General features: G+C 44.9%; 4 non-coding genes across 4 annotated transcripts; all 4 read left to right on the plus strand.

Annotated features, from left to right (window-relative positions):
• Window positions 1-12,387: 12,387 nt before the first annotated feature.
• LOC143550578 (small nucleolar RNA Z107/R87) lies at window positions 12,388-12,498 on the plus strand. Its single transcript, XR_013138345.1, has one exon. It is a non-coding gene; the product is annotated as a small nucleolar RNA Z107/R87 (small nucleolar RNA).
• A 301-nt stretch (window positions 12,499-12,799) lies between these two features.
• LOC143550577 (small nucleolar RNA Z152/R70/R12) lies at window positions 12,800-12,914 on the plus strand. The gene has a single exon (XR_013138344.1). It is a non-coding gene; the product is annotated as a small nucleolar RNA Z152/R70/R12 (small nucleolar RNA).
• A 42-nt stretch (window positions 12,915-12,956) lies between these two features.
• Window positions 12,957-13,081, plus strand: LOC143550579 (small nucleolar RNA snoR80). Its single transcript, XR_013138346.1, has one exon. It is a non-coding gene; the product is annotated as a small nucleolar RNA snoR80 (small nucleolar RNA).
• A 51-nt stretch (window positions 13,082-13,132) lies between these two features.
• On the plus strand, window positions 13,133-13,233 carry LOC143550576 (small nucleolar RNA Z157/R69/R10). The gene has a single exon (XR_013138343.1). It is a non-coding gene; the product is annotated as a small nucleolar RNA Z157/R69/R10 (small nucleolar RNA).
• The last annotated feature ends 1,224 nt before the right edge of the window (window positions 13,234-14,457 follow it).

The raw sequence follows: 14,457 nt of genomic DNA on the forward strand, positions 1-14,457 counted from the left end.
CCCCTAAGTTTTTCTTAACAACACTATATTATGACCAACATCGATTTATTTAAGGTCGAGGTCTAAAATAATATTATATAATAATTAAATAAGGTTTTTGAATGTTAAGTCGGGCTTACATAATAAAAGTTTACAAAAACGAGTACCACTCAAGACTCAAATTTGACGAATGTCACAATAGTCAACAATGCATAAGTCAATGTACAAAACTTCATATAGGAAGTACTAGGCTATTAACCCGTGTATGACACGGGTGAAAATATATAAATCGTATAACAATCACACGTAATTTTAAATGACAAGATAGTTTATGATATATATTTTTGTGACAGGCCCATGATATATAGTTGTTAATAATACCAGTACCAAAATAAATTATATTCAACTTACTATGTTTAGAAACATAATTAAAACTGTAAATTAAAAAATCATAAACTACTAAACACTTCCTTATAAACCACATTTGTAGTTTTATTTGTAACTTTACCTTCCTTGTCTAATATAAGCATTTTAACACTATCTCTATTCTTCACTCGTGATAAAGCTACATATAGTTGACCATGTGTAAACACCGGTTCTCGCAGGTATATGTCAAATCTTGCTAGTGACTGCCCTTGACTTTTGTTAATGGTCATTGTAAAAAAACTACAATAGTAAATTTTCTTCATTTCAATTTGAATGGAAGTTTCTTATCTAAAGGGGTTAAACCACTACGAGTTATATAAGTGTGATAACCAATACTAGTACCTGAAATAACCTTTACTTAGATAAAACGCATGTCCAAGTTAATTACTTGTAATCTAGTACCGTTGCACAAACCGTTCTTCTAATCAATATTTCGTAATAACATTATTGGGACACCAACTTTTAGAACAATCTTTGGTTAGGCATTCCTGACATTTTTAAACCATCTAGGAAATATGGTGAGTGTAATGCTGGATTGAAAACAGGCCCAACACTATCAGACTGATCTATACTATCAGAACTAGAATCGGGGTTCGGGTATTATCGGATTTAGATCGGGTACGGGTACGAGTTCGGGTTCAACATTGAAAGTCATACCCTATCCGTACCTTACGGGTAGGGTAGGGTTCAGGTTCGGATAAAAAACCCGGTTCCGGGTTTTTTTTTCTGGTTTCGGGTTTTTTGTGCACCTCTAGCCCTAAGTAGGATCGATTGCTATTGAACAGGTTGGACTAGAGGTGCACAAAAAACCCGTACCCGGAACCGGACTCAAAAAAATTCTCGGAACCGATTTTTTTATACCCGGGTATTCTATACCCGAAACCGGAACCAAACCTATCCGTAGGGTATGGATAGGGTATTTTTCTTGAGCTCAATACCCGTACCCGGAACTGTACCCGATTTATACCCGTAAATACCCGAAACCGGTCATACCCCATACCCGGTTATACCCGATGCCCCTCAATAATTTTCTAATACCTAAAATAATACATGAGTTTTTGTAGTATATTTTTATATTTACTTCACAACTTTTATGTTTAAGTTTTTTTAAAATGCATATTATTAAGTAAATAATTTGTACTTAAGTGGATTTATGGTTTTTGTAATATAGTTTAATTATTATAAATTACAAAGCAAATTTAAATTTTAAACAAATTTAAAAATGAATAAATAATTTACAAATTCAAAACCGGGTATTAATACCCGGTTCCAATACCCGAACCCGATTATACCCTACCCGGGTACATACGGTTGAGTTTTTCTCTTCAATACCCTACCCGATTTCTGTCAATACCCGACTTTCCAATGCCCGATCGTACCCTAAACCGGTTTCATACCCGAACTCGGGTATTAGAAAAACCCTATTTGTGCACCTCTAGATGGGTTGGACTGGGAAGATGTGGGCTTGACTTTTTACTTTCTGGGCATTAGGGCCTGGTCCAAACTCAGAGTTGGTCTAAACCCAAAAGAAAGATATCCGATAACTCTATAAGCTTTTACGTATTTTCTTTTTAATTCATTAGCTTTATTAAAACAAAAAAAGTAAAACCTTTTTTTAATAAGTGCTATTTTTTAAACGGCACATTAGGTGTTATTTTAATTTGTTGAAAAGTTTGAATGATACTGAAGAAACACTAACCAGACCCCGGGCAGATTACTGGTAACCTGGGGGTTGGAGAGCTGTTTCCCACGAGGGGTTAGACCCTTGGAAGATGGTTCTTCTGATAACCTGCAAAACAGACACCGTGAGCTCGTCACTGAGAAGGGGGGGGTTCCTCCTTGTGACCACCCTCCGGCGTGAGAATCAGACTAGATTGCTCTTTAAATATAAAAGTATATTAAGAGATTGCTAGAGCAGATATCAGGTATATATGATAAGATAAGATGATCATACCATTGGGGTATTTATAGCCGAAGGTAGGTTTCCAAGGGGTTTAGCCGGCCCAACACGCTACCAACTGTAACCTATGCACGTGCCCTGCCTGTGAGTGGTGGATAGGTAGCGGCTGACACAGAGCAGGCGTGTCGTGCACTCTTCCTCTTCTGCCAACCACAGGCTAGGCACGTGGTATGGCAGGAGTTGGTGGGTAGGCGGCGGCTATTGGTCACAGTGCTGTGGCGTGCTGTCTGCCATGCTGCTGTCAGTGAGCTGTCGCATTCTTGGTCAGATCTTTTGTCTGTACCTCGTCAGGTATCACACAAAAGATCCTCCATCATACGGACTGGCTCATTTAGGCGGGAGTTTTCCCCCTCCCGCCTTTGCTCATTCCTTCAGGTGACACTGGGGAGAGTTAAGTGCCTTGTGCGTGTAGCCATGCTGCGCGGGTGGCCTTCCCTAATGGCTTGTATCCGAGGCTGCGGGGACAGGCGGAGTCCTTCACCATTGGGAGGCATTTCCTGCGGGACCAGCTTGCGTACTGCGCGTAAGGACGTTACGTCTCTGAGCATGGTTGGTCCTGCGGATCCAGTTGGTCTCTGCGCAGACGTCCCTGTTTAAGGTGAGTCTTGCGGGTCCAACTGGGCTCTGCTGGGACCTACCTCTTCAAGTCCCCCCAGTCCAATGTTCTTCTCATGAGTGTTTAATAAAATGAGGTGAACTTTTGGACTTGAGCAAAGGGTTTTGAAAAGGGTTTTGTAAGGTTTTCCATGGGGATTCTTTCCGCGGAAGTCCTTGTCACTTGCAGAAATGCCCGAGTTTCCTGCTTGGTCTTTGGGTATGATGCGGGTAGGTCTGTAACCTCCTCGCAAGTCAGGAGCATTGAGTCCCAGTTGTATGTATTTTCCATGAGGTTTTGGTAGTTTTGAACATAGTGATCAATTATGTTAAGACCACCAATTCCATCTTGGAGCTTCAAACAACGTAGTTCTCGACGTTCCCGCTATGCGGGGATGTTATTTCCGTTTCCGCAAGCATTGCCCAGAAGATCCTTCTTGGTTTCAATTCCCAGCGGAGCGCTAGGTATGTGAAGGGTTTTGCCTTAACACTGTACCTGTGCTCGTCTTACGGTTACTTTACTTCCAAGGTATTCCTGGCGTCAATTCCCTGCGGGTGCTATGTATGTGAAGGGTTTTGCCTTTACACTGTACCCGCACCCGTCTTATAGTTACTTGGTTGCCGAGGTACTTGGCTTCAATTCCCTGCGGGTGCTAGGTATGTGAAGGGTTTTGCCTTAACACTGTACCCGCATCCGTCTTACGGTTACTTGTTCACCAAGGTTTTCTTGGCTTCAATTCCCTGCGGGTGTTAGGTATGTGAAGGGTTTTGCCTTAACACTGTACCCACAGCCGTCTTACGGTTATTTGTTTGCCAAGGTTTATTTGGCTTCAATTCCCTGCGGGTGCTAGGTATGTGAAGGGTTTTGCCTTTACACTGTACCCGCATCCGTCTTACGGTTACTTGCTTGCCAAGGGGTAAGGGGTATTTTCCCGCTTACTTTTTAATATTTTCGAATTTTGAATTTTGAAATTCGAAGAGTTGGTGAAAAGATAAGTCCAAACCTCTGAAACGTCGTGCGACGGTTTCTTCTGACTGTGTCAGGACGTGCAGGGAGTTATGGTGACGTGACAGAACATGGTCATTCCAGTTGCTTTTTCAGGCGCGTGGGCACGGGATTTCGGGCGCGTAGCCGCGAAATCTCTGGCATACGTCCTTGTGACAGATGTTGCCAGCTTGCTTTTGCCACGCGTCATAGTTTCATTGCACCTTTGATTTCTCTCTCTTCCGTATTAAATTCATCGCATTAATTGCGATTACTATATAAAGGGGGAGAGGGTTATTTGCAATTCACACTTTTCACTTTCATCTCTTCTTCTCAAGTAATTTCCGGCGAATTTTTCTGTTCAGTAAAGCATTACCCTGAAATCTCTTTTCATCTTTCTTCCACCATGTCTTCTCATGATGCTGATGACCAGAAGACTGCTGGCGAATGCCAGTGCTCTCTTCCTGTCGATCTGTACCAGTATATCGTCAGGAAGTTCATGCTCGAGTCTCTCGAGCCTGAGTTTCCTGAACCCCACCATACTGTGTACGATGCCCCTAGTGGCAAGATCGGGGTTTATGCTGCATTCTTTGTCTACGGAAACCTTAGGTTTCCGTTGACAAAGTTTGTGTACCGTGTCCTGGAGAGGCACGGTGTGCACCTGACAGAGGTGCACCCCATGGCCATTGCCAAGGTCCGGCACTTTGAGTGGGTGTGCCGGATACTGGGCCTTGAGCCCCTCGTTGACCGTCTGATGACCTTCTACACTTGGAGGTGCATCCAGGGGTGGTACACTCTTACAACCCGTATCAAGGGTTTAAAGATTTGTACCACCGAGCGGAGTCTTCGCTCATGGAGAAGAGAGTTCTTCTTCATATCCGCTCGCGCCATCCCCATCGCCATGAAGTTCAAGAATGGCCAGGCGCTTCCGAACCTTCCCGCCCTCAACTACGAGGAGGCGGAATGGTTCTCGAAGATATCCCGGGTCCAGTCCCCGGTTTTCCGTTTTCCGGAGTCGGCGATGGTGATGCTGGGGATGAGCCGGGTGTGGAAGGCGGCGAATGCGGATAAGGTTCCGATCGTCCTTGAATATGGTTCGAACTCTGTCCCTTATGGTACGTCTTGTTTCATTTTGCTGACTTCGATTTTTTCTAACTTTCTTGTTGATTTCAGAGGGGAACGATCTTCAGTCGCTCCTGAACCCGCGGGAGGAAGATGGTCCCGCGCGGATGGGTACTCGTGCTCTGGACGAGAACGAGTTGCCCATCTTAGAGCAGACCGCGGGTCGGTTCGTGGAGGTTTACCCGCCAGGCCAAGAGATCCTGAGCCACCGACGGCCAGGTAAGCCTATCTTCTACCCTGAACCTCTCAATGCTGTGCCTGCTGCTGGAGTTGACATTTCTTCTTCTGAGGAATCCGCAGAAGGTCCTCCACTGGTGCGGAAGAAAAAGGCTGCCGTCGGGAAAGGCAAGGAGAAGGTGGCCTCTACGGCCGACCCGGTAGTCCTATCTGACTCGGAGTCAGATAGTGCAGAGGTGGCGGGGAAGCCCGGTGGTGAGGAGACCACCGCTCCGGAGGCTGTAGCTGTTACCTCCGGGGAGGCAGCGACGACGACGGTTACCGGTGTCAAGAGGCCGGCTCCATCGGGTTCGCCCCCGCTCGTCCGTACGTTCCAGCTCAAGAAACCCCGTAAGTACCCCCATAATTCTTGTCTAGATTTGTTGTTTCAAATAAATTTTTCTAACACTTTTGCTTGTGCAGGTGTGGATGTTGACGCATTCCAGGGTGGAGTTGGAGTAAGTATTCCCCCGCCAATGAGGGAAGGCTCGGTCAGCCTTCCCGAGGCGTCGACCCAGGCGTCTGCGCCTGCTTCCGTTGGTTCCAGCCATCAAGAGGCTGTTCCAGCTGAGAAGGTGTCTCCGCCGGCCGTGAGAGCAATTTTTACAGCATCTTTCACGGAGCCGGCGGTTACTGTTGCTGAGGAGGCGACGCCAACAATGGCTACCACAGCGGCTGCCACTATACCTGCGCCACCGGCACCGACGGCCGGACCATCAGGTACGCGCCGGGCTTCCCGCCGATCTATGCCACCTTCCCATCTGCCTGACCTATTGGATGGATTTCCTTTAGGTTCAGGTGATGGGTTTGGCGGCTATCGGCCTGTTATTGACCCTACAGGTACGTAGGGTTCTTTTTCCTTTGTATATTTTTGTCATCTTTTCCTAACTGCCTTTGTTTCTTTTGCAGTGTCGGATTCCAATGAAGTGTATGTTCCAAGATGGAACATACGCCGAGGAACAACCCTTCGCACCCCTGTGGAGTGCGTGGATTGGGCTCGCCACGCTGCTCCTCATGGTGCGTTGGGGGAAGCCATGGCTAGCTACCAGGAGGGTAGGCTAACCAATGAGCTTCGGGTTCTCCAAGCCCGGATGCAGCCCCGCGTCGAGCTGCTTTGTCGTGAAAACGACAAGTTAAAAGCAGCTCGCGCCAAAGAAATATCTGAGACGCGGGCTCTGCGGGAGGAGAACCGGCAGTTGGCCGCTGCCGCCGCCGAGAAGGAGAGAGCATTCAAGGCCCTCGAGGTTGAAGTCCAGGCGCGACTCGAGGCCCGCTCCAAGGCTGCCCAAGCTGTGAATGAACAGCTTCGGCTGGCTAAGGAGACTGCGCGAAACTCAACTGAGAGGGCTGCCAAGGCTGAAGCTGTTGCTGAGCCGCTTCGCGAAGAGAATGAGCAGCTTAAATGCAAATTAAAGGCTCTTCAGCATGCTCATGACGCCTTGGCAATGGAAGATGCCAAGAAGCTGCAGGAGATCCTTGACCAGAGGGGGGTGCTTGACCGCACTGAAAGGAAACTCAAAAGCGTCGAAGAGGCTGCCGCCAAGGAAGTTCAACTTGCCAACCTTGATAAAAGAGGAGCCGAACGTGCTTACAAAGAAAGTCAAGCTACCCTCCAATGGCTGCTTCGAGAAGCGTTGCCTCAGGTATCTTTATCTTTTTATTTACGCTTTCCGCTCGTAATTAGAAAATGTTCTAACTTGTATTCTTTTGTAGGTTGTGCGTCGGGTCCTTTCAGAGACCTCTTATGACGATGCGATGAGCGCAGCCCTCAACGCTTCTCATGAGGATGGGGAGAAGACTGGCTTCCTGCTTGGTCTAGGGTTTGCTGAGAGAGGCTTTCCGCCCTCCAACTTCCCTTTATTCAATGTTAATACTGAAGCTGCTTATGACCAAGCTGTGAACCAGTACGCTGCCTTCCCGCATCCAGTGGTGGAGAAGGTGAATGAAGCTGCTGCTGCTGATGATGGGCTAAACATCCTTAAGGCTTTCCTTGGGCAGCCGCTCTCTGACGGTGCTGGTCCAAGCGGAGGTGGCCCTGAAGCCTGATCCTGAAGATCCCTTCCCACTGCTAGGATAGACTTAGCTTTGTATAGATTTCTTTTAGGCGGGTAGTTACCCGGCCACTGTTGTAATACATCATTGAAATATACGATTGTTATTCCTTTCATTGGATTCTTTGCTTTATAAACTTATGACTTGCATACTTAGTTTAAAATAGCAATTTTCCAAGTGTTTTAGAATAAGAACCTTTGAACGTGGTTGATAGTGGGTTAAAGTTTCGCTTCCTCCTTCGTGATTGTGCGGGTAGAACCGTCACTTGCACTTGGTAGGATGGCTAAACTTTAACTTTTATCTAACCTGCGTGTAGGTTTTTCTTACTTTTTGAGGATAAGTTAACCTTTGAACGTGGTTGATAATAGGTGTGAAGTTTTGCTTCCTCTTTCGTGATTGCGCGGGTAGAACCGTCACTTGCACTTAGTAGGATGGCAAAACTTTACCCATACCTGACCTGCGTGTAGGTTTTTCTTACCTTTTTAAGAATTTTGTTTTGAACCGTTCGACGCGCGGTTGTCGATAGGTTAGTGTTCATTTTCCTTTCATGATTCATGCGGATAGACCGGCACTTTCATTTAATGGAATAATTGAACTCTTCTCCTTCAACTGACCTGCGTGAAGGTTTGCCACGTTATTGGGTTCGTGCGGGTAAGACCGCCTTCCCACGCAACGACTTCACGTAATGTGAATGCCGTCACCAGTGTTGGATAGTTTTAACCGTTCGACGCGCGGTTGTTCATTTTCCTTTCATGATTCATGCGGATAGACCGGCACTTTCATTTAATGGAATAATTGAACTCTTCTCCTTCAACTGACCTGCGTGAAGGTTTGCCTGTTGAGGATAAGTTAACCTTTGAACGTGGCTGATAATAGGTGTGAAGTTTTGCTTCCTCTTTCGTGATTGTGCGGGTAGACCCGTCACTTGCACTTAGTAGGATGGCATAACTTTACCCATATCTGACCTGCGTATAGGTTTACCTTTTCCTCTTAAGAATTTTGAACCGTCCCACGCGCGGTTGTTGATAGGTTGGTGCAGTTCCCTCGAATGATTCATGCGGATAGACCAGCACTTTCATATGGTAACTTTTTTCCCCTTCAACTGACCTGCGTGAAGGTTTATCATGCTTTTTGGGTTCGTGCGGGTAGGACCGCCTTCCCATGCAATGACGTTTTTTGTAATTATGCGGTGAAAACCGGCATATTAGTGTGTACAAAAGTATAAATGTAAATCATCAGCTTCGACGTTTGAAAGAGAATCATTTCCATTAGAAGTGGCTCTTGGCCTTTTCTGTACAAATTGGAATTGATTACATGCAAACTGTGTAATTGAACTCCCTTCCATGTTGGGACAGGAGTGCCATCGAGCCGACACGCACCTGTTTCGGGATCTCGTTCTTTCTGCAGCATGTAGTCTCCATATTGAAGCTGATTTTTTATTCGTGTTTACCCCAGCCATGGTTCCACACGCACCTGCCTGCCTGCTTAGCTTTTATTTCGCCACGAGGTGCGCGAGCGTCCCATCTCTGACGAATGTTTCGACCATGTCTTTTACGTCTATGCATTCTTCAGTGTTGTGGCCTTTTGTTCTGTGATAGTCACAGTACTTGCTCCGATCAGCATCGTGACGATGTCGGATTACTGGAGGCTTTGGCCATGGGAGCTCTTCAGTAGCAAATATGTCAGTGACGCTTTTGGTAAGTGGCGTCCATCTGGAGTTCCGGTGCAGCTTTACATTATCCCTTTCACCCAATCGGTGCTGTAAGCCGGATGAGGTGTCAAAGTTTACCCTTGACTGCCAAATGCCTTGCTTCCGTTTTTTGTTCAATCGGGCGGTGAGGACGTTGTCCTCTCTCGTCCTCTGGGTGTAAAGGTTTGTGCTCTGCGGAAGGTCTCTACCCAGTTGCTTCTCCGTTTCCGCATAGCGTTTGGCTGCTGTCATGATGCCATCCCATGTGGATGGCATTCCATCTTTACCCGTTAGGGTGCGGATAAGCTCTGGGTCCTGCGCGCCCTGGATGAAGGCTGCGCGAACAAGATCCTCGCTGATATTGCCCAAACTTAACTTCTTTGAGTTGAAGCGAGTGATGAAGTTTGGCAGAGATTCATCTTCTTCCCGTATGCATTTGAGGATTGTCCATTGCTCCTCGGTATACTTTCGCTGCTGGCTGAAGTGTTGGCTAAACTTCTGCTGGAAGTCTGCCCAGTCGTAAATGTGGTTAACCGGTAAACGATCAAACCAAACCCTAGCAGCCCCCACCAGCGTCATTTGAAACATGTAACACCACGTGGGTTCCGTCCAGTTGCTGACGGTTGCCCCTGCTATGAACCTGTTCAAATGGTCGTCTGGGTCGGACATACCATCATAAGTGCCTATGTTGGGCATTTGTTTGGCACTTTTTGGGGCAATTGCTTCCGCAATGTCCCTTGCAAATTTGGACGTTCCCGCATTTGCAACGTTCGGTCTGAACGTTTTGGAGAAGTCTCGTGAACTTCCACCTGTGCTTTTTGGTTTGAAGGCTTGTCCAAAATGCCTTCTCGGTTGGGAGTCCGTTTCCTTACGCTTCCCTTTTGCCCTATGGCGAGGGTTCGCGTCGGAGTCGGATTCCTCCGAGTCATTGTCCAAGTATTCTTCGAATTCGTCGGCCTGTTGGACGGAACGCAAGCGTTCGTCCAACTCAGCTTGGAATTCCTTTTGTCGTGCCTCCGCCCATGCCTTAACTTCATCGAGAGTTTGGCGGGGGAGTCTTGTTCGTTTTTCAAACTGGGTATCGGTGAATCCCAGTGGGCGATTATTTACTGCACTTGCCCCAGCTTGGGTAACTGGGGTAGTGTTCGTAAAATTTACTTCACTTGCCCCGGCTTGGGTAACCGGGGTAGTGTTTGTAAAAACTGTGTTGCCGGTATTCCCTCCAGTAGCTGGGGTTGTGGTTACCGGAGTTTCTTTAACCATCTTTCTAGAAGTTTGAAAAAACTGGAGAAAAATGAAGTTCTAGCTTTATGCACGGATGGCGCCAATGAAGAAACACTAACCAGACCCCGGGCAGATTACTGGTAACCTGGGGGTTGGAGAGCTGTTTCCCACGAGGGGTTAGACCCTTGGAAGATGGTTCTTCTGATAACCTGCAAAACAGACACCGTGAGCTCGTCACTGAGAAGGGGGGGGTTCCTCCTTGTGACCACCCTCCGGCGTGAGAATCAGACTAGATTGCTCTTTAAATATAAAAGTATATTAAGAGATTGCTAGAGCAGATATCAGGTATATATGATAAGATAAGATGATCATACCATTGGGGTATTTATAGCCGAAGGTAGGTTTCCAAGGGGTTTAGCCGGCCCAACACGCTACCAACTGTAACCTATGCACGTGCCCTGCCTGTGAGTGGTGGATAGGTAGCGGCTGACACAGAGCAGGCGTGTCGTGCACTCTTCCTCTTCTGCCAACCACAGGCTAGGCACGTGGTATGGCAGGAGTTGGTGGGTAGGCGGCGGCTATTGGTCACAGTGCTGTGGCGTGCTGTCTGCCATGCTGCTGTCAGTGAGCTGTCGCATTCTTGGTCAGATCTTTTGTCTGTACCTCGTCAGGTATCACACAAAAGATCCTCCATCATACGGACTGGCTCATTTAGGCGGGAGTTTTCCCCCTCCCGCCTTTGCTCATTCCTTCAGGTGACACTGGGGAGAGTTAAGTGCCTTGTGCGTGTAGCCATGCTGCGCGGGTGGCCTTCCCTAATGGCTTGTATCCGAGGCTGCGGGGACAGGCGGAGTCCTTCACCATTGGGAGGCATTTCCTGCGGGACCAGCTTGCGTACTGCGCGTAAGGACGTTACGTCTCTGAGCATGGTTGGTCCTGCGGATCCAGTTGGTCTCTGCGCAGACGTCCCTGTTTAAGGTGAGTCTTGCGGGTCCAACTGGGCTCTGCTGGGACCTACCTCTTCAGATACTTAATTGCTTATCGTGGACTCAGTGAGGTTAGAAACATTAAAAAAAAATTGATGAAACTTGTTATAAAAATTATAACTTGTAATTAAAAACATAAATATTCGAGGTAGGTTTAGCAACTTTTTTCAAAAGAGGACCACATTCTGAATCGTTTACAACCTTAGTATCGTGTTAAAGTATTTTAAAGGCTCAAAATCTTAATCACATAACACAAAAAAGAGTACATGAACAATAAATAATGTATTTACTATGAAAACCGACAATATAAAATACCTCAATAATGAATTACTACTGATGATTGTTTGTCAGCAGTAAGTCGGTTACTTACTTGGTATTAACCTCCCAGGTTGCTACTAATGCGCCAAGTTACTATCGTTCCTGGTTTGGTTGGTCATTCTTATAACTTTTCCAAAAAGTTAATAAATAACAAACTGAAACAACTTTTAACATTTCTAAAAGTTAAAAGTTTATAAGTTGGTGAAAATAGACAATCTCAAAAACCCCTTCACTCATGATGATCAACAACACCGGTGACCAACTCATACCAGGTTGCCACTTTGGCCTGTTACCACTAACAAGCAAGTTAATGTAGAATACAACTAAACTAATTAACTTTCGATGATGTCTTGTTAATGATGGATCAAGTTTGTTGATAGTAAGTATGTGGTAACTTTATACTAACGAGCATTTACCGCCGATAAATCAATTATAATTTGCTTAAATAGCCCTCATATCTTAATAACCTCCCATTTAAACGAAAAAACTAACAACATTGGCCAAAGTGACTCAATTGATTTAAACATGAAAACCGAAACCACAACCTAACAAAAAACAAGAATACGTACTCAAAGAGTGAAAGTCGATTCATTTTAGTGACATAAATGTAAAATTAGCTCTTTTTCATTTTGTTTTCATAAAATCAGGAATATATGAAATATGCTGCCTCCAACGAAAAGAAAACCCTAATTTCTTCGCATTATAAAAACCCCTTACCAGTCCCCACTCTTTCACACCCATCCGCCACCATCTTCTTCTTCCTCACCAAAATCTGTATTTGTTTTTTTATTATGTTTACTTTTACAAATCATTATTATTTTAAATTTTAAAGTAAGATCGCAATGATGACTAGGAAAATTCAAGCTCAACAGACCGGAATGCAGTCTTATCTATTCATTTACATAGATCTGTTTGCGTGTCGATATTCCCGCTGAACTGAGCGATCTTTTTTATTATTTCTTTTTGTTTTGATTTATGATTTATTATGGTTTATGGTTTATAATAATTATTGATGTTTGTGGGGGGAATGAAAAGAATTGCTATGAGGATACAAAGCTCCCTCTTCTGAATTAGAGTGAGGAAACTCTGGTGGCAGAATCGAACCAATTTATAATCATGCCATCTGAGCGATATTCGTTCTTTCAAAACATCAATAATTTTCATAAACGTATTGATTTTTAATTAGTTATAATTTATTTATTGTTTTTGTTTGTGGAGTCTTTTTTTATAAAACATTGGAATGGTTAATTGCAATGATGAGGTTAAACACATGGGAATGTGTTTAGGGAAGTGGACAAGGCAGTGAAAGTTGTCTTTGCCGTGATCCCAATTTAAAAACGACTTCTCCTTCCACTAAGCCTTTTTATTTATCATTCCGTATTATATTATTATTTGCGTCCATTTACCAATTCTGGAGGATGTAATAAGTTCCTCACGGTGTAATGGCTCGGACGCCAAATCAACAATTGTGGCTATCCTGATAAATAGCTGTTCAGTGCCATTGTATCCTGGAAACACCTCAGACATTATGACTAATGTGTAACTTTTTTGTATTAGATAATTTGAAATGAAATTTGATTTATTGTGCGATGATGAAACAACTTGTGGACTAGAGTTTCTGATGTTGGGCTCTTCTTCCCATTCTCTTTGACGACAAACCCTTGGCTGTCTGAGCACAAACAAATCAATTAACCATGTTTTTTTATTTTGTTTTTTTAATATTTTGATGATGTTAATACCTTTTCAAATCTGATGATTGGTTTAAGTTCATTTTATGGCTTATGATGACAAACATAAGCGGGCATCAAGCTTTGCCGTTATGCTTGGTTGTCTGTTGTTGCTGTGGTGGTTCACTCATCACACCTTAGTTTTCACATCCAAGTGTTCATGTTTTTACTTTATCCATGACCACAAGAACTAATTTTAGTTGAAACTAGTGATTCGGGGATTCTTGTTGTTGTACCATGTGTGTTGATGTGGACGTGAATTCAGTTATTTTGGCTACATTTGTTATGGTATTTAAGTGAAAGGTTTAAAAATATAAAGGACAGAATTACAAATTTTGTCCTTTAAAAAAAGCCAAAAACCGGTTCGTGTCCTTTTCTAAGTTTCCTTGCAGGCGGTGTACTTTAAACTTTTTTTTCTACACGTTATGTCCTTTACGCTAACTGGGTTAGAAAAACTCAGTTAAGTATGACATGTGCCAGACATGTGATGGGCATTTTTGTCTTTTCGTCTACTGGTAGTTATTTATAATTAAAAAATAAATTAATATATTATAACAAAAATAAATAATAGATATTAAATATATACTCTCTCTCTCTCTCTTCCCGTCTTCTTCCTCTCTCTCTACTCTCTCCCTCCCTCTCACTACACCTCCCGTCTTCTTCCTCTCTCTCTACTCTCTCCCTCCCTCTCACTACACCTCCCGTCTTCTTTATCTCCAGGCAGGTCAAGAAACCGGGCTCCCAAACCCGGTCGGAGTCAAAGCGGCTCACCCAACTCGGGCCTGCTCCGGAGAAGAAAAGGCAGCAGCCACCATGCGGGTCAACCCGAACCCGTTATGTCAAGATCCGGCAGCTTAAGGCCATTGGAAGCCCTGTCGCCGCTCCGGGAAGGTCCGGATCCGAATGACCCGGCGGCGGACTTCGCCGGAGACCCTACAAATATTACCCCCAATTTCCAACCAAAAACCCTACAACAAAAGATTAACCCGATTAAAACAAAAATTATCCTTCATTAACGGCGATTGGTTTCAAGATTTGGCTAATTACCCATTAATGCCATTTGCCCATAAACCCAACGGGTCAAACCCAAACCCAGATGGAGGTGGGGCCACTGGATGAAGGGTCAGCTGTGTCGTGCTCCGGCGGGTGGTTCACATATGAAGAAATGAAGAAGATGA

Source organism: Bidens hawaiensis, unplaced genomic scaffold (genome assembly GCF_021521415.1).
Source record: "Bidens hawaiensis isolate Kalapana, Puna unplaced genomic scaffold, B.hawaiensis_p1.1 tig00016054_1, whole genome shotgun sequence".
NCBI lineage: Eukaryota > Viridiplantae > Streptophyta > Magnoliopsida > Asterales > Asteraceae > Bidens > Bidens hawaiensis.